The 24,351-nt window shown below is 44.0% G+C and overlaps 1 protein-coding gene across 5 annotated transcripts in view; it reads right to left on the bottom strand.

Moving 5' to 3' along the window:
• The window catches only part of BASP1 (brain abundant membrane attached signal protein 1), a 57,055-nt gene that overhangs the window by 20,435 nt on the left and 12,269 nt on the right, over positions 1–24,351 (bottom strand). Inside the window, exon 1 of one of the 5 annotated variants that reach the window (XM_055325887.1) lies at positions 24,170–24,248. The exons of 3 other annotated variants lie outside the window; for them this stretch is intronic. The gene's annotated coding sequence lies outside the window, so the exon portion shown is untranslated. Of the gene's footprint in view, positions 1–23,867; positions 24,018–24,169; positions 24,249–24,351 lie in introns of those variants that run through there. One more of the 5 variants, XM_055325885.1, reaches the window with a different exon arrangement.

Raw genomic sequence — 24,351 nt, 5'->3', positions numbered from 1 at the left:
TCGGGCTGTTCAGGCCACAACAGAACTCACCCCAATCACTCTCCTTGGAACTAACATCAGTAACTGCATGATTTTGTGAACGTGAATCTTAAACAGTATGTGTTCAACTTGGGTTTGAATCTCACTACGGCCGATGTGGAGAAAAGGTAAAAGAAATATAGAAAAAATGAGGCTCAGGTCATGATCCCAGGGTCCTGGGATGGAGCCCCACATCGGGGCCCCTACTCAGCACAGTCAGCTTCTCCCTCTGCCTCTGCCCCTTCCCCTACTTGTGCACACCCTCCCTCCCTCTCTCTCAAATAAATAAATAAGATCTTTAAAGAAAAAAATAAACTTCCTGACAATTTACAGCTCCTTGGTCTAAAGGGGCTCATGACTATGACAGTCCTGGAACCCTTGCCTCCAAATTCTTGGGAGACTTCTGCTATTCCTACATCCTTCTCAACTTGGAAGTATATAATCAGTCACATCTTACAACCCTGGGGCAGCTCTTTCTGTCCATACGTTCTGTCCCCCGGCTTTAATAAAATCACCTTTTTTGGCGCCAAAGACATCTGAAGAATTCTTTCTTGACAGTTTGCTCCCAGACCCCAACATTTCACATCAAGAGCCACTACTAGCCCCTATGATAAGCCATTTTTTTAATTCCCCAAGGCTTGGTTATTTCATTTGTGATGTAAGTGACTATATCACTGCATCCCTTAGGTCTATATCTGTAGTTTCTGAACAAATGTACAATAATCGTGTGCGTATTGGATCAGATTGTATGGAGCATTCAAACCCACTTAACACATTTCTTCCGGGACCACCACAAACATCCAGGCACTGTCCTAGGCTGACTCAAGGTCCAGAGGTCTTGCAGGTCTCCACCACAGCAACACCACACCTCTTAACATGGTCAAAGGTAACAAGCAAGTAAACGCTGGCCTGGAGGCTTGGGTTCTGACAGCGTGGCTTAAGCAATTTTAACAAGTGCACTAAAATAAACAGTCAATTATTTTGCAAGAGTTAGAGCAGAAAATATATAGGGGGTGGCCCAAATCTTGTCTTTCTGGGGCTTTCTGGGCTCTCCTAAGGATGCCTTCCAAATTTTTTATGCACTAAGATGTGGAACAAGGTGAAAGTCGCTAACGTGAGGTGTGCTAAAGGCAAGGGTGGGAAGTCGAGCTGGGACCAGACACCTAAAGATTTCATTCAATCAGGCACAAATTCCTTCCGATGAACAGGCAAAGGATGTCATCCTACGCACTCAACCCATGTCTCCTACGTGGGCGTCTGCAGTTCCATGTCCATGAACCTGCTCTGGCCTGGAGAACGTTGCTAAATGGAATACCCCAGTGATGGTGTGCATCTTAGGCAGTCCTGAAGTTCTGACAGACGTGTTTGAGGAGAGGTGCACTGCCCTGGTAAGAAAATTAAAGGCAAACATATGTCCATTTAAAACAGACGGCAGAAGTGAGAGAGAAGACGTATCTCACATGACAAAACCCACCTGACTTACACAAGCTGCCAAAACTCGGCCTCAGGAAAGGTTCTGAGAGTTCTACTGCTCCTTCCTGCCACCCACCTTGCATTCCCACAGCTTCCTACCCTGTGACACCATCCAGAGCAGTGGGTTACAAATTGCAACACTTCCTGATTGACACTAGGCATCAGTGTGGGGTAAGAGATTTCAAAACACCACGCAGCCTTCGCCTGGCCTAGTACCACAGATTCCACAGGACTCTTAGATATAAGGAGACTATACAAGAAAAGCTTGGGAGGTAATGCTAAACTATGACTCACGAGTCTGTTTTAATGGAGAAAATCCTAGCAAACTTATTATAGTATTAAGTGGGCAGATTATTTTACTATGTCAGGAACATGGAACCTAAAATAGATTAAGCTGAATCAAAGGAAAAGAGAATCTTCGTTAGGACAGCACCCCCCCCCCCCCCGCCGCTGACTAGACACCTCCCCTCACATCTCTGCACCTACGATGTTTTTCTATAAAACAAACAGACTCAGCTACTTCACCTCTAAAATTTGAGACATCTAAGATATTGATACAATACATAGAAAATTCACAGGTCCAGGACTAACTAGCTATGTGTTTGGAACAACGGTTCCTCATAAGTAAACATATAAATAAAAGATGAGAATAAATTATCATGTAAAATAAAAATCAAAGCCATGTCGTTAGCCAGCTGGAAGACTGAAAAGACGCAGAGTGTGAATTAAAAGGACCTAAGACCACGCATAAAAAGAGGGATCACCCATTAAAATAAAAATCAGTTGTCAGAACATTGTTCAGTGTCAATGAAACGGGCTGGCCAACCCGGCATATATGAAATAAAGGCACCCAGCACAGATGGTGCTCTAGGATTTCGTCTCTCCACTTTATACTGAACCCCTTACCTAATTTAAGTCTTAAATGTCTTAGGAATCAGTACAAGCATGACGGATGAAAAAAACTTCATTATTCTAGATCACATGACTCACACTGTGACAACTCAAATGTGGGATTTGCAACTCTTCATCAAATTAAAATCTGAGAAATACACGTAGTTTTTCAAAATGGTCACTGAGTTCTTGACTATCTAAGGGAGTTTCATTGCAAATTGGGCGTTTTTATTGAATTATTTCATTTTACTTATTCACACAGATCTATTCCACTTGTAAGGTAGCTCTGAAAGTAGACGAGGCTAAATGGTTTTTTGATTTAGGATTAGCAGAACTTGACTGTCATGCATGATTATCACAGACTCTTACGATCGCCCATACCCAGTCTTACAGTCCCTCCAGGCACTTGGACCTTTTACACAAGGAGAAAATAGTTTATGTCCTGTAAGTCATGCAGAAGCCGAAGGTCACACAGACACACAGCACTCAAAGGCTGTGAGAGTACAGGTACTAAAGGTGCCATCCTTATGGGCGCCTGGGTGGCTCCATCGCTTAAGTGTCCAAACCTTGATTTTGGCTCAGGTCATGACCTCAGGGTCTGGGATCAAGGCCCCAGTTGTGCTCCATCCTCAGTGTGGAGTCTGCTTGAGATTCTCTCTCTCCCTCTCCCTCCGCCCCTGCCCTAGCTCTCACTCTCAAAATAAAATCTGGAAAAAAAAAAAAAAAGATGCCATCCTGTGTTACTGTAATGCATGCAGCCTAACTGGGAGGGAAAGGCACGTTTAAAGGAACATAAAAAGTGAACTCTAATTATTTTAGCAAAAATTTGCTCTATGACAAATAAATGAGAACTTAAAGCTAAAAAAAAAAAAGAATCTGCTTAGGAGTCTTTACAAATTAATTATGCTCGTTTGTCATAATCAGCACTTTTTTGCATACAAAATGCTAATGTCCTCTTATAGTTTGTTCTTTTATGAGAAAAAGCAATTTCCCTTAAGACTCTAGTCTAGTCCAAATTAAAAACTCTAAACTATGGTATAAATTAAAGATCTGCGATTTGGACACGTTGTAAAACTACCAACATGTGAATTCCACTTTGCAATGCTTTTCTAACATAGCCCTGCAGACCTGCGGGATACAAATAAAAAATACCAGGTGAGCTAATGTAGAAGGTTTTTCTGTTCTTTGAAGCCTCCTGAATGCACTGGAGTCTTCTTACCACTGGGGAATAAAACGCAGGGGGACACCTGGGGGGCTCAGTGGTTGAGCGCCTGCCTTGGGCCCAGAGTGTGATCCTGAAGACCTGGGATCGAGTCCCACATTGGGCTCCCTGCAGGAGCCTGCTTCTCCCTCTGCCTATGTCTCTGCCTCTCTCTGTGTGTCTCTCGTTAATAAATAAATGAAATCTTAAAAAATAAATAAACAAACAAATAAATAAAAAATAAAACGCATGAGAACCTGCCAATAGTGTGTGTATCCAACTCTCCTCTTTCCAGCTTGTAACACTAGGGGTTGGAGTGCAAACTGATGGTGATCAGAACAACTCAAAAGTCTCAGTCTGGTGATCATGGGGTTGACTTGGAAAATACAGATTATTTTGAGACATTTGGAAGGATGCTGGTTAGCTCAGAATTCTATCAAGACTACATAGGACAAAATAGGAGAGAACAAAACAGGGACTCTGATTTCCTACTTTGCATCTCTTCTCTTCTCCCCCAGCTACTGTCATTACACTTAGAAAAGATCATTACAGAGATACAGTTGATTTTGAAAACAACACTAGCTAAATACTTTTCTGACTTCCGGAAATCAAAAAGAATAACTCACTACATCCACAATTCTGTCAAATGATTTTACTTGCAGAATTAAACACAGAAATTCTGGCATTTATTGTTCTTCCAGAACAGGAGTTGGCAAAACTGGGTCACCTGCTTGTTTTTGAAAATAGAGTTTAATTAGAACACAGCCCATCCATTTGCACCACAGCTGCTATCTGTCGCACGGCTGACAGAGCCCAAAACATTTACCGTCTGATCCTTGGAGGAAAAGTTTGCGGATCTCTTCCCTGTCTAGTCTTAGAGGAACACACCAACCAGTGACCTAATGCCTACTATCAGATGAAGGTGTGATTCAAGTCTAAGAGATGCCACAGAGATCAATCAGGCACTTTTTGGCTTGCAATAATATTATCAGAAAAGAAGATGGTCACATGGGAATGTCTGAAGATTGGAAAACAAGATAGTCTTTGTCGTCCTTGTCGTCTTCTTCTTCGTTTTCTTTTTTGTCATCGCTTACTCTGTGTGTTCTGACCACTTGAGGGCAAAGAGCCTCAGGTTGTGGTGTTAACACAGTATTTACCAAGTCAAAAACTCCTGACAGGTCACTGAACCTCTCGGGAAGCTGAAGCACAAAACCAATAAACCAATAAACCAATAAACCAATAACGGAAACAATAAACACGTTAGGCTTCCAAGCCACAGTCCTATCCCCGTCTGCTGCATGGCAAAGAGTGTGTTGCCTAACCGCGTAAGCCTGTTGTTCATATGCATGAGATGGTGATAATAATACCTCAGGGTGAGAGAAGATTTACTGAGAAGACCTATTAATGACTTAATGAGACAACAAAGACTTCAACGTGCTTCTTGCACTGACAGTATGGGCTTGTGGTGCCCTTCGGATTACATCACACCTAGCCTTCTCTGAAGTTAAAATGCTCATCTTTGTGATGCTTCCATAATATCAAACAATAGTCCAATGGTGAAAGAGAAGCTAAAAAACCCACAGCCACTGGGGAGCCTGAGTGGCTCAGTCAGTTAATCGTCCAATTTTGGGCCAGGGTCATGAGATTGAGCCCCAAACTAGGCTCTGTGTTGGCTGTGGAGTCTGCTTAAGACCCTCTCTCACCCTCTCCCTCCACCCCTCCCTGCTCCTCTAAAAAAATTATATTAAATTTAAAAAAACAACAACAAAAAGAGAAAACACAGCTATGGCTTCCCTCTAATTTTCCAAAGACCTGTCTTTCTCACTTTCAAGCCTCAACCTAAGTTTCTCTCTTCTGCTCAGGACTTCCTTCTAAGGTTCACAGAGGTATCACCCTTGGTCCTCATCAATTCAGCTGTCTTGCTTTTCCTGGGAGACTCACTCGCTGGCACAGTCCTGAGAGCCTTCTGGGATGCTGAGGGTTCCTCTGTCTTGTGGACACAAGCTTACCCACTGTTACTTCCTGGGCTACAGACTCAGGTAAGCTGTGCTATTCTACGGACCCAACCCTGACATTCCTTGGGTACCTCAAACTCAAGATTCCTCCAGGTGAACTCATCACCACCTTTTCCACCTACCTGAACCTACTCCTTTTCCCATATTCCCATCCGACATTAGAACCACCCCTACCCCATCCCCTGCCACCCAGGCAGACGTATAGACGTTTTGTGGACCAACATACACCACTGCAACCACCACCAATCTGGTATCCAACTCCATTCCAACTCCATTACTAGTTAAGTGCTGGCAGACAAAATACGGCCTCAAGTGTTCTGGGTACTTCTGAAGAAAGAGAGCTTGGCATTCCAACAGCCATCCTGAACCATGAGGGCAGAAATCCACACGGAGAAGGAAAGCTGAATCATGGGAGCCTGGCACCTTGGAAACCCCACAGAACCGCCACATCAGCCCTGGAGCCCATCTTTGGAATTTTATGTAAAAGAGAATCAAACTTCGCTCTCATTTAAGCCATTGTAATTTAAAATTTTCTGCTCTATCTATGCAAAAGAACCCAATTCTACCAGAGTGAAATTTCTCAAAACCACTCTTCAAGCAGCAAAAAATTCAGGTGAAAATATCTCAACACGTGGTGATAAAATTATTCATGGGACTCCCCTCCCTGCCATCTCTCAAACACATACATTTCCCAACAACTGGTGGTCAGAGTATGGTAGCACCTGAAAATACCGAATCTGTTCAATGAATTCACCACAAAAAAATATTACTGATGCTGTGAAAAATAAATAGTAACAAAAATTAGGTTGATGTTTAAGCACCTCCTGTGAAGCAGCTAATGTCACAAAAGAGATACATGCATCAAAGAAGACATTTTCTATAAAACTCAGTTTTTGTAAAGAGCTAAGTGATATTTTAGAGTCAATGAAACAAACACCAAATTGGCATGGGTGTCTGTTAGTATGGAGACCAAAGAGCACAGGCAAGTCTTAGCAATCAGTCAAAGTAAACAGAATCCTCAAAACACATGCAAATGAGAAGGCTTAGGGATGGTCAAAAAAAAAAAAAAGACATAAAGAAAGAAAAAAGAAATCAGATTGTGGGTTTAAGAAAAATTAACAAAATAGGAAGGTACAAAGCAGGCAAAGACAGAGAAATGTTAGTTACAAGAAAAAAGCCATTTATATAGAAAACATGAGAGTCTACACTGAATGCATAGACTCAAGAAGAGACTGTGTCACAGGTGATTTTAAGTAGGATTTTTAAAAGGAGGGGGGCCCCTGGGTGGCTCAGCAGTTGAGCGTCTGCCTTCAGCTCAGGGCTCAGGGTGTGATCCAGGGTCCTGGGATCAAGTCCCGCATAGGGCTCCCTGCAGGGAGTAAACAAACAAAATCTTTACCGAAAAGAAAAGAAAAGAAAAGAAAAGAAAAGAAAAGAAAAGAAAAGAAAAGAAAAGAAAAGAAAAGAAAAGAAAAAAGAAAAGAAAAAAGAAAAGAAAGAAGGAAGGAAGGAAGGAAGGAAGGAAGGAAAGAAAGAAAAGAAAGAAAGAAAGAAAGAAAGAAAGAAAGAAAGAAAGAAAGAAAGAAAGAAAGAAAGAAAGAAAGAAAAGATGATGGGAACTGCCTCACCCGAAAGAAAGAAAGAAAGAAAGAAAGAAAGAAAGAAAGAAAGAAAAGATGATGGGAACTGCCTCACCCTGATTGAAGAGGATTGAAAAAGGTCTCTGGAGCTAGTAACTGAGTCTGGCTTTTCAAATTCCATGTCCGTAAAGCACAGCTATGGAGCCTTTTGCTAGCCGCCCTCCCCAGCCCAGACGACCATGCCCCAGACCCTGGACTTTGCCACCCAAGGGGATGAAACTGACTTGTGGCCACATGCACACATCCAACAAGAGAGGAGCACCTATCCGAAATATCTTTGGATTTTCTTCTGGCTGAAAAAACAAGGCTTTGTGAGACTGACCCCGCAGTTCAGGTCAGATCCCCCCACCAAGAGGTGAGGCAAGGCGAGGCCTGTGAGGGGACATTTTCTAATCGGCAGGCCCTGCAGCCATGGGCCAAGGGAGTCAGCTCTCAAGGGCCCAGTAAAGTCCAAAAGTTAGAGATCTCCGAGAAAGAAAATAGAGCCTCCAAAATAGAAAAAAAAAAAGCTCCAGACTTTAAGGAGTCAACACTTACGTGCTGTTACAGACTGGATGCTTTTGCGGCCCCACCAAATTCTCATAAGGAAACCTCATCCCCAGTGTGATGGTGCCTGGAGGGAGGGCCTCCAGGAGGCGGTGTTAGGTCCCCATGGTGAAGCTCTGATGAATGGGATCAGTGCTCTTCTCACACGGGCCCCAAGGAGCACCTGGCCCCCTCTACCACATGGGATAAGGGCAAGGACACTGTCCTCAATCAACCATGAAGAGGGCTCTTATCAGACACCAAACCTGCTGGTGCCTTGATGTGAGACTCCCCAACCTCAAAGCTGAGGGAAATTAATGCTCATGCTTAAGCTACTTGCTCCCGGGGCTGTTGTTAGAGCTGCCCGAATGGGCTCAGACAGATGTCCCACCGAGCTCCTCCAAGTCAGCACATGTAGATTTATCCTTAATGTAAGATGTATTTAATTTCAAGTGTGAGCATTTTCAAGTCTAATATGATGTGGTATTAGCACTCCATCATTAAGAGATGCTAGAACTTGTGGAGAGGTGGTACATGACTAGAACAAGGTAGCCAAGCAGCAACAATATGTAAAAGCACTTTGTTATTGTTCTTAAAATATGTTACTTATTTATTCTTGAGAGACACAGAGGGAGAGGCAGAGACAGAAGCAGAAGGAGAAGCAGGCTCCCTGCAGGGAGCTGGATGCAGGATTCGATCCCACAACCCAGGGATCACGCCCTGAGCCGAAGGTGGATGCTCAACCATTGAGCCCCCCCACCCCACGCCCCTGTAAAAACACTTTAAAAGTTATTTAAAAAGCACAATTGCAGTGTGGCCTGTATTTTTATCAAGATGTTAGGGCATCACCCAGTGTCCTCTTGTTTAATGGGGGCACCCGTTAACGTGCTTGTTTCAGGATGCTGTGCCATCCTCTGGGCTGAAAGCAACTCACGTCCTACAAGTGCAACAAACACACTGTCTCCTCGCTTCTGGGTTTGAAAGAACACCTTGGCGACCGAACCTGGTCAATGCCCCAACTTGGCTACCTTGATGCTCAAGTGTACACAATGAGAACGTTCCACCGTAGAGCCCATGCTGCACCGTCCTTACCCCACAGAGTACACAGCGTCTTTACCCCGCTGAACGCACACCGTCCTTACCCTGCTGAGCGCGCACCATCCTTATTCCATGGAGCGCACAGCATCCTTAACCCAGGGAGCGCGCACCGTCCTTACCCCACAGAGCGCACAGCATCCTTATCCCGCTGAGCACGCACCGTCCTTAATCCAGGGAGTGTGCACCGTCCTTACCCCACAGAGCTCACACCATCCTTACCCCACAAAGTGCACAGCATCCTTACCCCGCTGAGGGCGCACCGTCCTTACCCCACAAAGCGCACAGCATCCTTACCCCGCTGAGTGCGCACCGTCCTTACCCTGGTGGAGTGGCCACGGTCCTTAACCCAGGGAGTGCCCACCGTCCTTAACCCGCAGAGCGCGCACCATCCTTACCCAGAGGAGCGGGCACCGTCCTTACCCCGTGGAGCGCACAGCGTCCTTGCCCTACAAAGTGCACAGCATCCTTACCCCGCTGAGTGTGCACCGTCCTTACCTCGAGGAGCGCGCGCTGTCCTTAACCTGGCGAGCGCCACCATCCTTACTCCGAGGAGCACACAACGTCCTTACCCTGCGGAGCCCGCAGGGTCCTTACCCTGAGTGCGCATCATCCTTACCCCGCGGAGTGCATAGCATCCTTACCCCGAGGAACACACTGGGTCCTTACCCCGCAGAGCACGCAACATCCTTAACTGGGGAGCGCACACCGTCCTTACCCCACAGAGCACGCACGGTCCTTACCCTGCAGAGCACACGTCACACTGTCCTTAGCACGGTCCTTACCGTAACAATCACTAAGCAGCACCATTTCCCAGGCTTATGTCCAACCCAAGCTGGACTTAAGTTTAAATAATCCTGCTGAAGTGGCAGCAGAACCAGGTCCCAAGAGAGGCTGCTCTGATGGGCACACCTCTTGGTCACCTTCTCCAGGGAACAAACCCTGGGCAGGAACCTGGTCTTGCCATCCCCACAGTTCCCAAACAGTGGCTGAAGGTTCAGTGTGAGCCAGAGAGGCCGCTGCACAGCTGAAGGGAGGATTCTAACACTGTGACTATGGGCAACCATCTACAATATATTTACTGGAATTTTTTTTTTATACATACACATTTTTTCGGTTAGCTCTACACCCCATGGAGCGCTTGAACTCATGACCACAAGATCAAGAGTCACATGCTTTCCCGACTGAGCCCACCAGGCGCCAGGCGGCCCACAATATCAGTACTGACTCGAGTCAAACCACCTGTTCACTACCCCAGGTCTAGAATATCCCTCATCAGCTTGAACTGAGACAATCTTAAGTAACTGAGAACAAGACAAAGGAAGACTCATGACCCTGGGGCACTGGCCAGTCTGTGGCCAAGAGAGCTCGACGGTGGCCCAGTTGCAGAGATTCACAGTTTCCCTGTTCACTAATGCCTTTCCCCCAGGAAACAGTGAGGCACTGTTAAAGAGACCACAAAAATGCTAAATATGTTCCAAATCCTCTGCAGTGCACTTATCCCCTGATTCTCATAACACAAAGTCTTACCGATTCTTTTAAGTTGAATCTGGGACATGGGCCGTGCCAGGATGGATTTAGACTGCCATTCTCACGTGCTTAATTCTGGCCACTGTCTTACACTGAAAGAGGTACACTTTCTTAAAATTAACCAAGGAGTGACTCCGTCAAAGACCAGCTTACGTGCTGGGCCAGGAACTTCAGAGACCACATCAAAGGTGGCTCCCAGCCCAGCGCACCTTTTGAAGGAGGATTCCAGATAAGAGTTGCAACTTGCAGAGCAGAGTCTACGGACACACACCCATTGGACAACTGGTACTCGACTATGTCTTCACAGTTGGATGAAGACACAGTAACATTTAGGGTTTCCATTTCCTGGCACCAAAAGAAAACATCACCATGACCTGGCTGTGCTGTGTATGCAGTTGGGATCCACATCCTTTCGAGCATCTGCAGGGCTGTCGATCCAAAGCCTGTTGGATCCACATCCAGACCTTGAACCCAAGTATAAGAATCTGACACTCAGAAATTGAAACAACATTTATAGGGTAAGGCAAGATGACAGACAGCAGTGGGGGTGCCTCTCCTCCACGGTTGCTGCCAGAGCTCAGATTCCCAGAGACCCGGGGTGAGGGGGGTGGGGAGTAAAAACACAATTTGGGAAAAGGTCTTTCATGGAGGGGTCTGTAAAGCAAATTGTGAAAACAGGCAATTCACTGAGGCTCCTCTTTACGATTCCTCTAAGTTGCAAATACCCCGCACAGTAGCATTCCTCTAATATACGTCCTATTCAGCAGAATTCGAATTTATTAACAACAGTTGAAATAATAACCAGAACCCCACTCTAAATCTAAAAATCGCCTTCCAAGTCCACTAGTTGGCATGGAGGGTAGCCACCTGGCATGAGTGTTACCCCCACTGTCCACGTGACAACACTCGCATCCGAGGGCCGTGGATTTGGGAATCTCCGTGCTGCTCTGTTAGAATGCACACTCTGATGAAATACCAGTCCCACTGGCTCCCCCTCATCGCCATCTATGGCGGCTCAGTTTTCAATATAGTTTTCAGGGTTGATGTGGCCGCGGCGATCTAGAATCCCTACCCTTCCCAGAGGTGTTTTACAAGAAGGGTTCCATTCTTGTCAGTACAGTTGAGACTGTTCTCTGAAGACGCTAAGCCTGTCTTCAATGCTGGGACAAGCTATGGTGATTATTTCTGGCTAAAAGACCTCTTCCAAATGCTTTTTAAAGAAAGATGTAATTATTTATTTGAGAGAGAAAGAGAGAGCATGCTCGGGACGAGGTGCAGAGGAAGAGGGAGAGAGAATCTCAAGCAAACTCCCCACTGAGTGTGGAGCCCGATGCAGGGCTGGATCCCAGGGCCCTGAGGTCATGATCTGAGCCAAAATCAAGAGTCAGATGCTTAACCACCTGAACCATCCAGGGGCCCCGTCCTCCAAATACTTTTGAGTATGATGGTCTCTACTCTGAAGCCCTTTCCAAGAATTCTAGAAAAACTCTAGAAAATGTCTTTCCCATTCTACACTCTTCTTGACATTTTTTTCTCTGTCCGCACGTGTCACTCATACTATTCAACTTATTGGTAATTCACTAAATTGCCCAGTTTTATATTTCAACTCTGCAAAAGCGAACACAAGCTCAAGCATCACATACACACCCTTCTGAATCCTGATGCTTCCAAATAATCCATCCTGATGCCAGCTGAGTTATCCCCACACAATGAATTTATTCCCTATGATCTCAATTTCTCCTCTCTCTCCTTTTCTTTTCTTCCCTCCCTTACCCCTTTCTGTATTTTTGTCTTTTCTCACCCCAGCAAGTTTCCTCTGTATTTTTCTAACAGTAAGGGAGATACTCTGCCCCCTCCCTGGGGGGGGGGGCAACTTTGTAACTTTTTAGGCAGAGCCTAATAATTTCTAAAAGCCTATAAAATCATACAATTTATTTATCATTAATCTCAGAATTTTATACATTAAATCTCTGAGGTGAGAATGTTTACAAAAGAAATGGAATTACTCATACAGGCAAAGTGGTATTTACAGATTTGTATAAATTTATTCACAAAGTATCACGTTTGGCATTTAATTTCGCATTTACACAATGTCTATTAACAATTAGAATGTAATAGTGAAACCAAATAGTGTTAATGGAATAGCTCCACTGAGGCAAAAATAGCATCAACAAGGATAATAAAATACACTCCGTCTTCAAAATGAGGGAACAAAAAATAATTCGTAAAAAAAAAAGACAGTTTAATTTTAAAATAATTTTAATATTAATAATTTAAAATGTTAAACGTGAACACAGTTTAACGCAATTTATTTGATAGCCACTATGGGGGGCGATGTCTTATTTCCACACTGATATTTAACTACCTCTTTAAAAACTGTAATTATGGTATCGTCAATGCACGTCAGTGCAAATATATATCCCATGACATACTCCTATCAAGTCCTACTTAAGTTCAAATACCCCTTAGGGTCAGACAGTATGGACAATCGTAGTGTGTGTGAGGGGAACCCGGAGTCCCCCTTTACCATGAGTTCTCTCCTCCCTAAAATGCAGGTTGAAGAGGTGACTCGCAGGATGCAAAGTCAAACCCCAGACCGCAGGAGTTACCAAGCACCACACAGGTCCCCTGATACTCGCGGGTAACACAGTCCTAAGCCAGCATGTGTTTTCCTGATACTAGGTGACACTCTTACAATTTATTCATGCTTAAGTTTCACTACAATTTTTACCTGCACACACAAAGCAAACAGCAGCGACAACTATATAAAATTGAGTCTGAAGTTAAAGCAGATCACTCATGAGCATAAATCCAATTATACTGGCATGAATTAAATTACTTGTTAAACACACACACACACACACACACACACACACACACACACTGCTGGGCCAACCTTTCATCTTACTACTCCGTCCTCCAGACCCTGGGAAGGTGTAATGTACATTTGCTTATCAAGAAGGTATCTATGGGAAATATTTAACATGTAGATTCCCATAGAATAGAACCTTAACCTCTATTTAGGTTTGAGAACCTAAAATATCAGTTAGAAATCTCGAACTTGGGATGCCTGGGTGGCTTAGTGGTGGAGCGTCTGCCTTTGGCTCGGGCTGTGACCCCAGGGTCCTGAGATCGAGTCCCGCATCGGGGTCCCTGCAGGGAGCCTGCTTCTCCCTCTACCTGTGCCTCTGCCTCTCTCTCTCTCATGAATAAATAAAAATATATAAATAAAAATATTTTAAAAAACAAAGAAAAGAAACCTCAAACTCTGTTTTTCAGTTAACAGTATAAGCAAATATTGGCAAAGCATTAAATTTACCTGATTGCACATCGTACCCAGCACATACTACGCTGGAGAAAGTGTGCCTGATGAACATTCTGGCAAGAGCTCTACTGCTTTGTTTTTTGTGGGTAGAGGATAAATATTCATTGAAGACATACGAAGTATGGGATGCTGGAAATTGAGCCCTACATGGAACAGCTGGGGCTGGTAGCACACAGCTGACATTACAGGCTCACAGGGGAGATGGTTAAGAGTCATGCACAAATAAGACAAGTTCACCAACAATAAGATCTCACAATAAGACACTGTCCGTGAATCAGCAAGACAAATTCATGGACAAAAGATTTACAACATGTCATAAATGCTCTAAGGAAACAGAGATGTAGAGATGAGATGGGAAAGAATAACAGTAACCACCACTCCATCTTCACGTGTGCCCCCCCCCCGCCTGGCTAATCCATACAATAACTGGAATTAGACCTCTTTCATGTGAATTAGACACAAAAGTAACTGGAGTTGAGGAGGGTGGAGGAACTGGCTCCAGCCAACGTAGACACATACAAGGTGTGAAGTGAGGACCCAGGTCCAGGTGGATCTATCACGACACCCCTTCATCACGTAGACAAAGGGGCCAGGGCAGGGGGCATCGGGGACACCAGTGGCCCTCGGGAGCCCTCAGACACAGCGGTAGCCATGTGCCCTGGCTCTGCTCGAGTTCTGGGGCAGATCTATGAGAGCTTCAGGATCTAGTTCACTTCCAGCAAATGCAGCCCATGGACAGTGCTTAAGTAATGAAGCTGAATAAAAGTTACCCAAACTGGAGGCAACAGGTAACTTTTCCTATTGACTGGGAATGCTTCCGGGAACTTACTAGCCTGGAATGTGGACCAAAGAAGGGGCAAAGTCACAGTGGCCACAAATCTCTTACTTCTTTCTCTGTGTCAAAATTTCATCATTTGTACAATGGGATAACAACAACACCCCCCTCATCGGGTTGCTCCACCTTAGAATGTCAGTCCCTGGAAAGCTGGGAGCACTGCCTGCGTGGCACCTAGTTAAGCCTGGTTCAGGAACCAAAAGGTTTTATTTGGTTGTGTCATAATTAAAAGAGATTATATAAAATGTTGTAAAATATCATTTAAAAAATGAACTCTCTGCAGAGTTTTGTCTTCCCTGTAATGATGGTTTTATGCTGTCAGCTTAGAGCCGAAATCACATCAAGCCAGGCTTTTTATTTAGGAGTCTTTGAAATTACATCTCTATTAACAGTTCCAACTACAGGACTACAGACTGAAAGAGGAAATGCAAACATCATCACATGGTGAGAATGACACTTCCAAAGGCTTCACCGCCACCATGGTAGTTAGTAGTAAAAAGGATTCTCAATAAGTACGTATTCACAGATTTGGAGGGAATCCAAACTAGAAGAGTTTTGCCTCACTAATTGAAGCCTGGATTTTCAACCGTAAGGGGACGAGAGGAGACGCAAATATGCCATGCATATCCGAAATCCCAGCTGGGCCCTCATGAGAATCAGCCTTGCTTTGCAAGGCCTTGGAAGGGAGATGAATGAAGCTGTAATTTGGATTGAGCGCCTGGGCCACCTAAACACATCCTGGGGACACTGAGGCCTCCATCCCTCATCCCATCCCAGGATGAGTGTGAGGTCAACAATGATCACCAAATCTACGGCCTTCTGCTACAGGTACCAACACTGACCTGTTTATTCGGATCCTGAATCTGGAGGCTTCAAAAATGGTTTATCAAGAAAAAACAAAGGGAGCGAGAAGACTTTTCATATATGCCATATCTTCTTCCAGAAGGAGCTAAATATGCCATGTGCAATATTTAGTCGTGTGTCGATGGGTTATCCAGGTACGAAGGAGGTACGTGGCTTTATGTCAACTCATTTATATATTCTATTGGATGAAGCCACCCCACTGGCTTCTTATATGGATAAAATGAAGAAGAACGAAGCCAATCCTCCTTTCCTAGGCATTTATCAGAACTAGACACTCCTCATTTGAGTGGAAAGATACTCAAAAATTTACCAAAGTTGAACAGAAAGCAGATGATTAACAGTTCATACTCAAACAGAAATTTCCATGTATTCTTTGAAAAGTCATTGTCACACCAATATTTAAATGCAATTCATAATGAGTCATGTTTAAATAGCAATATCATTTATGTCACACTTCAGATATTTACCAGAAATTATGAACAGTTCCCGGCACTAGGAAATAGGATGACAAGCTGGAGATGATGTGAGGCAGGCAGAGTGACGGGGGGGATAAAGAGGAAAAGGTGAACCAAGTCTGATGGGAAAGGGCCATGGTCACCCTCAGGCATGTTCAGTTGAGACCACGTGGGGGCCAGGCAAGCATTTCTCCTCATTTTCATGGATTCCACAGAAACCCCTGACCACAGAGCATCAAATGCTCAACACGGAATATTAAAGGTTTCTGCACACCGTTCTGAAACTTGACATTCATCTCCATTAACACTTAACTACACGTTTCATCAAATAAACATCAAATCATTCCCAAGATAAACATTGGTAGGTGTTAGTTGAAAGGGAGAGACGGGAGACTCAAGCTTCTTCAGTGTCTTTGAAGTTTAATTTTGGTTTCAATAAAAACTCAGAAATTGACAACTATGTCAATTGAGTTGGTTGAAAACAGTTCCTGTGTAAGAAGGCTGAAATGGTGAGAACCGAATGGATCTGTTAAGATTTTAAGAAGAAGGAAAAGTCCAGTGCTGTTCTTTTTTTTTAAAAAAAAAAAAAAAAAAAAAGCAACTTCAATACAGAGAAAACAGAAAGGCACCTAGATAATAGACAAAAAATATTTCAAGTCAAAAACCAAATATAGTAGCAGTTGAAGTGCCAAGTTGAAAAGACACTGATCCCCCCCCCCCCCCCCCAGAAAGCATTCACATAACTATGCAGCCTCTTCACACACACACTGTGTTGTGCTCTGGGCTGGGGACACAGGTGCTCTGACTTGAGAACACAACATCAGGGAACATCCAGCCAGTTAGGGGATGGAAGCCCCATTGAAATACCTCATTCCCACGCACGGGTCCACACCTGAAAGGCCTGCAAGTTCAACCACAGACTTGAGTGGTTGTCCTTCCCCAGATTGAAAGCTCTCCAAGTCACTAGAGCAAAGGACTGCAGCCTGTGCTTCAATCCAGAGCAGCATTCCTGGTGAGCTCAGAGGAAGGTTCTTCATGTCCCTAATCAGATAGCCCTATCAGTCCTTGTTTCAACACTTTCGTGAAGAATCCTTGGGTGTTTACTGCAGTATGGGCTGGAAGATTCCATGAACAAGCTTTCAAGTTCTACAGAAAAATTCCAGAGCTTTTGAAAATTTCAGGGGAATTACACAGCAACACACCAGCTTTTTTGATACACAGAATTGGGACTTATTTATATCAAGACTGCCTGTTAAAAATTTTTTTAAATATGGATCTAATTAAACATGTGCATGAACCACATCTAAACTACTCAACCTTTAAATATCAGAATCTCTGAGGTCTTATAAATCTTTAATTCTTAGTATTAAAATATTTGGGTTTTTTGTTTTTGTTTAACAATGACATGAAAACTAAACCCGTAAGACATACTTGCAGAATATACTCAGCAGCCATTTAACTATTTAGGCCGGAACATCAACACAAAGGGAATTTCCTATTTACCAGCCGGGAAATTAGCTCTCTGAATGATTTGCCCAAGATCACCACCGATGTATTCACTGGTTTAACACCTGTAATGAGAAGTCATTTTTGCTTTGAGAGGTAGAATAATAGAATAATCTCAAGGACTAATACACCGATTCACATTGAGGAATTACTCCGGCCACCTACTGCCTGACGTTCTAGGGAACCCACACTTGAGCAGACAGGGTTCCCATGAGAAATGACCATCTGCCAGTCAGCCAGGACGGATGGCAGATAATACAAATCTGACCAGAAGCGGAAGGCTGGAGGAACGAGAAGACATTGGCAACCACACTTGCCCTAAGCTTGCTGAGATAAAAAAAAAAAAAAAAAAAAAAAATCATGTTCAAGAGTCTCAGTTTGTTCTGTAAACTATTTGCAACCTCAGAGTCCAGAGAATCCAGCACTTTTGGGCCAGAGGGACTAGATATGGAAGAAAATAGAATTCCCATAACAAAGCACTGAGGAAAAATCATATGTTATCTACGTTAGCGCTGCAAACTGACCCAATTCAGAAGAGGCTCTGGAATTAACATTTTCCAAAGCAGATTTTATCAGAATAAAACGTTTTCTTTGCCCAGAGATACCGCTTCTTTTCATCATATGTCATGTGTTAATTTCGGAGTCATTTCCATGCACCCCCAATTCGTGTTCCTAGCGATTACACTTCTCTCCAGAATGAAGGACAAATGCCACTTACACTTTAGATTCAGGAAGTTAGCCTCCCTAGAATAAAGATTTGAAGGGTCCTGCAAACCATTGTGAGATTTTCTTAGAATCTTGAAGACAGAAGAAACAGCAATTCTTCCGTCATTCTCTCCAGCCGAGGACCCTGTCAGGGAGCGAAGCTGCCAGGAGGGAGCACCTGGTGCGGACATCTCCCCAAGAGGTCCTCCCTCAGGCACCGTGTGGCAGAGACGCGATGTATATTCTCACTGTTTTCATTACTAACTAGTTTTGGAAGGCCCTTCCTTCCATTTCTCATCCCTAAAGTGCTTTGTTTCTGATGGAAATGTAAGCTGTATCAATGGCTTTTCTATCCGATAATTAAGACCTTTAAATGAAACAAAATCAGTCCTGAATATCTCAAAAGTGATAGTCACAGAAAACTCTTAAAATAGTTGCCAACTGAACTTGGAATATCTCACGTGGCTTAGTCAAGTGAAGAGGGGGGTCATCTGACCTACAGTAGAACAGAGAAAAGACAGAAGCAATGACTGATCCAATCCAGGTGGTTAATTTGATGGCTATCTTCGGGCCGATGCCTCTCCCATATATGAGAGGCCAACACTTGTCTCATTGTAATTACTGGTGTGCTTGTTTGCTGTCACCGACTGGAAGCTCCTTAAAGGAAGGCAACCACCAGTCTTTGCATCTCCCAGCTCATTCAATAAACAAACATTAATTCTGCAGGGTTTAATGTGGTTTGTATTTCCCCACGTTGCATTTAACAACAGAAAGATCCCACGTTGGCTGCTCATTTGAACTACATTTAAAAAGCTTAGTCTTAAAAAAAAAAAAAAAAAAAAAAGCTTAGTCTTGACTCAGATCTTTACATAAAGGATACATTCATCACAAAAGCCGTATTTGTATCTTTTCACTATATGATGTGTGGTTGTTTTTTTTTTTACTTACAGCTGCAAATGTGTGAGTGTACCTCATGTGCACCCACCCCAATAATGACATATGGAGCAGAAATAGAATAATCTTCAAAACTGAAGAGGGTGAGGTGAAGCACGTGCTCATAACGGCTGAAGATAGAGGTCCAGGTGAATGTTCCTAGAATTCGAAGATGACTGAATCTAAACCTCTACAGCAATATTGCGTGGGCTTCCTTAATGCAAGTCACATCAGAGGGTTTAAGGAAAAATAAAGGATGGAAAATATCATCCAGTAAACTGCTTGGAAATACACATCAAAAGGCATATCAGTCATCCAGTTTGTGTCATAAATTCCTGCTCAACCATCAATACCATGTCATTCCAGCTAATTACATATTCCAAGTACCTAACCTACAACGAGGCCAAGACTTCCAAACAGAATATGAAGTTAGGGAGACTAAATGGTGCCTCCTAAGAATAAAAAAGTTAACTGTAAAGAGGTATCACTGCCCTTTCTATTCTACTACTCAATTTAAACCAACCTGGGTTGACCCTATGGATCGGACAACCTACAGCTGCCCTCTCTCCCTTTTCCTGATGGCCAACTTCTTTGATGGACACGGAAGTGCCCTTCTGTAGCCTGGAATGAGGGGCATTAGGGGAAGGAGGTCCCGGTGGCAGAGAATGCCACTGGCTAACCCATAAACTGAATTCATTTAAAATGAGACCACTTAAAGACGAAGTATTGATTTAACAGTCAGTATAAGTAGCAAGTGTTTTGGGTATGAATCATGTGCATGGTCTCAGACCCCAACTCAGCTCACAAATGTAGCATTAAGGATCCCAATCATCTCAACTATAACTACACTTGAGTGTGTAAAAAAGAAACCTGTTATAACAAAAATTTTGCAAATAAAATAACACTATCTAGAATGAGTGAATTGTGATGGTCAGATACAGGTGTACTGAAACCCTGTATTATTATTTCTTACATACAGGTTGATCCAGAAATCCATTTTGTATCAACGTAAAGAACTAGAAGCATTTTTTTTTTTTTTACTTCATAAGAATTCCATCACTAAGACTTGGCTTTAGGAAACCAGACACAGATCTATGAGAGATCTCAGAATTGACACTGAGAGTATTTATTGCTCTAATCGCCTTGGTTCAAACTAAAGCACAATGCTCAGGGAGGAGACGATGACAGTTGAATGCTGGCCATCACGAAGTGTATGAAAACAAGGAGGAGAGGAATCACAAATGATGTGCCCCCCGCCCCCTAAAGGAAACACTATGACCTTTGCTAAAGGTTCATTATCAGCTGGTGCCTGAACTTGAAGGCAAAGCAAATAACAACATTCCAAAATAGGCCTAATTTGTACAGAATGATGCCAAATGGCCAAACGGAACATGCTCTTCTGTGCATTCGGCCCCTTCCGCAACCAACAGGTTCTGAGCTAGAAACTGACACCCAAAGATGAAGGAAGCTAGCTAGCTCCAGGCCTGGAGGAATGCACAAGCTGGAATAAGTGGTTACAGCACAGAACCTGGGCCAAATTTATTTTCACTTTGTTATAACCAACAAAATGTGTAAAGATTTAAAGCCACATGGCATCTGGGGGCCTACCACGCCCAACCTCACAAAGGCTCTTATGAAAAATGCATGGGTGAAGTCGTTCGATAATGATTGATCCAGTCTGAACCCATGATATCTGGTAACTTGAAGGAAAGGGTGAGGACTGAACCTAAATCAGCCCCAGCCTCCATTCGCTGTGGTTTATTTCTGAAAAGATTCCATAGTGTAACAGTGCTTGTTCCCCACAAATAATACAGTTTCACTCTTCCTTGGAGACTCTACCTAGGGAGGAAGATTAGATGTATAAGCCATTAGTACTAATTATTGGTAATGTCTCAGGGCTTTAGGACAATTACTACTAAAGTTACTGCCTGGAAACAGAATAATCACACTAATTGGAGTTCACCCCATATTCATCTTCATAGTAAGCACAACCCTGAGGTGAAATTTGGTGTCCATAAATGGAAGCCATTTCAGCTGCCAAAAGTGATTTTCCAAAGATGAGGGCCCCCCATGAATAGAATGAACAACAGACAACCTTGCACCCTGTGAAGCGTGGCGAGCGTGGTATGCACCACAACCGTCCTACAAGAACACTGAGAAGGGGCAAAAAACCAATATGCTCCCGCCTTCTATCCTTTTCATCCAGAGGAGTGGAGACAGCAAATAATCACATCCGCTTTGATAAATGCAAGAACAAAAATGCCAAGTGCTACACAAGGTGAGGACAGGCAGGAAAGGCATCTCTGAGAAAGTGGCATTTAACTGAAGGGTTCTTGGCCAGTGGGAGAAAAGAGTATTCCAGGCAGAGGGAACAGTAGGCAAGAGCCTGCATGCAGCAGCCTTGAGAGAACGAGGGTGGACGAGAGAGAAGGATGAGGGAGTTTGAAGAGGAAACTAGAAGATACATGTGCAGGAATTTACAGATTGGCAAGGATTTTTATATTTTATTCTAAGTGGACCAGAAAGTCATGATATAAAGTCTTAGGTAGAGGGATGTAGCAGGGTATTAGGGCAGTAATCAAGGAGAGGAATAGAAGCCTTAGAAGCTTCTGTGAGGTTCATGGCTTAGAGCAGAGGGTACTGAACATACAGAGAGACAATGACAAGGGAGGCTTACGGAGCTGGGTCACCAGGAAGAGCCCAGTTTTGGGGAATCAGAGGAAAAAGGATTGACCAAGAATAAGCATGAAATGAGGACCATGGACATCAGCTTGAAAATAGACGTTGCATAAATTAAAGAGCTAAAATTAAAAATCCTATTACTTGCAACACATTTTATGCAGAAAGTAATTGACCACGTATAAGCTTTTATAAAAGACACTAAATAGTACCAACTTTCAATTATTTCAGGGTCTGTGGTTTATCTGGTGTAGTAAAATTGAATTGTTATATTCAATTTCGTGGTGGATTAATGAGGTAATATTTTTATTGCCATAGTTAACACAACATGACATGACCTGAAATTTGAAATACAAGGAGGCAATGGGTGAGTCACTCCAGAGGACACCCTCCAACCCTGCAAATTGCTTTTTCAGAAAGTCTCTCAAAAGTGTTAAGCACAGGCATATGCCCACATCCACATTTGTTGAGAATGCCCCTCAAAAAATCCCATAAGTATCAGTACTTGTTTCGTTGCTTGGAAAGACCCAAAATTTATTAGCCTTGATTTCTGAAGTCATCAAGACTTGACACAATTCCTCACACTTCTCACCGTCCACTCCCTAGTGTCCCAACTGCATGCTAGGTAAACCTTTCATCAAAACTCTAACTGCTTCTCACACACTTGCCTTTGCTAAAACCCATCTTCCAACACCTCCAGCCATGGAAACCTGCTCCATGGTGAGACTGCGCGTGGTGAATCCCTACCAGGAAGCCATGATGCTAGAGGAGGATTTTAAATCAGCCTACACATCTTTTCCACTCTTTCCTTTACAATAAGGTCTCTCTGCCATTTGTCACGATTGGTAGGACATTTTTAAAAAAAATTTTTTAAGATTTTATTCATTTATTCCTGAGAGACACAGAGACACAGGCAGAGGGAGAAGCAGCCTCCATGCAGGGAGCCCGATGTAGGACTCAATCCCAGGACCCGGGGGTCACGCCCTGAGCCGAAGGCAGATGCTCAACCACTGAGCCACCCAGGGGCCCTTGGTAAGACATTTTTAAAGAGGGTTTACCACCAAATAACTCCATTTTCATTTACTCAGACTAGCTAGTTCTTTACACTGTACTAAGTAAATCTTTCTCTCACGTCCTTTGTTCGTGCTCTTGTAATATTTCGGTATGTGCATGTCCTTGCACATGGGAAAGCCAGTGGGCAGGGGCAGAGAATCTTAACAGGATGCCAGAGTACAACCCAGGTTTCACCACACACTACTACTTGCCGGTTGGTGGCAACTGCCCAGGGCACGGTGTCGAGAATTCCAAGGCCTCTTGCAGGTACCAATGTCCACCATGACAACAAGGGAGCAAACAGTACCTGCCTACACCCTTTGCCATCCCCAGTCCAAAGAAGCCACAAAAACATGACTTTGAACCTTACGCCAGGCTTGACATTTTCTAATGACGTGAATCTTGGGGGGAAATTAACTTCCCTGCATCTCATGTCACATGGAGGCACTTGGGTTTGTCCCGCATGGATTGGTGAGGACCAAACCAGGGGCTCAAGCACCATCGATTCTCTCCACCCTCTTCTGAGGGGCAGGGCGAGTGAAGCAGCTTTTCACACGGGACTTTGGAATGTTCCTCACCATAGACCACCTTTCCTAGTATGAATGAGCATGAGTTGTTACAGGTTGAGCTGTGTTCCCACAAAATTCATATGTTGAAGCCCTAACCTCCTAACAGTATTTCAAAATGTGACTCTATTTGGAAACCGGGCCTCCAAGAGGATGATTCAGGTAACACGAGGCCATGAGGAGGGGGACCTTAATCAAGCAGGACTGGTGTGTTTATAGAAATCAGGAAGAGACACCAGGGGTGGGTGTGTGCACCAGATGCAAGAAGTCCCAGCAAGAAGGCGGCCACCGCAAGCCAAGGAGAGGGACAGAAGAAACCAAGCGTGCCAACACCTTGATCTTGCACCTCTAGGCCCGTACATGATGAGAAAATCAATTTCTGTTGTCTCAGCCATGCAGACAGTGGTGTAGTGGGAGCCCCAGGAGACCAAGACAGGAACACCCCGTCCCTCCCTCCTCACACTCAGACACCAGGACAAAGGAGCAGCGGGCATACTAACAACGGGTCACTGAGGGCTGACCCAGAACAATGCGGTTCTGCTTGCTTTTTCTACTTACCAGAAGTCCTGCCCACACAAGGGGAATCCAGATATGCCCAGAACAGAAAGGAATGGTGTTCCCCTCTCTCCGGCCAGAAACCCAGCTGCAAAATTACCGAACAAGAACCTCCAAGCACGGCCCGTTCCAATCCTTTTCAGAAGTGTTTCACAAACCTCCGTTTAACAAGTAACGCCACTGCTCACAGGTGCCCCCTCCCCCCGGCCCCCTGAGGACCAGACCGCTTAATTAGGCAGGGCGATGGTTCAATACGTTCTCAGAACCAGGTTTAAATGGGAATGCCAATTAAACCGCACACTCACCACCGTGCATTTTAATCCTCTAAAACAGTTGTGTAAGCAGTGAGATGATTTCTCTGCCGGGCAAACTATGCAAACAATTGCCAACACGCCAGGGCCTGCTGGGTTGGTCGCGCTCTGCACTGCTGCTACTAACAACTGTCTCAATGCCCCAAGGGTCTGGGTTGCCTTGGCTTGGGCTTTGC

The sequence above is a fragment of the Nyctereutes procyonoides genome, unplaced genomic scaffold, assembly GCF_905146905.1.
Source record: "Nyctereutes procyonoides isolate TBG_1078 unplaced genomic scaffold, NYPRO_anot_genome, whole genome shotgun sequence".
NCBI lineage: Eukaryota > Metazoa > Chordata > Mammalia > Carnivora > Canidae > Nyctereutes > Nyctereutes procyonoides.
This window is presented reverse-complemented; position numbering and strand designations above follow the sequence as displayed.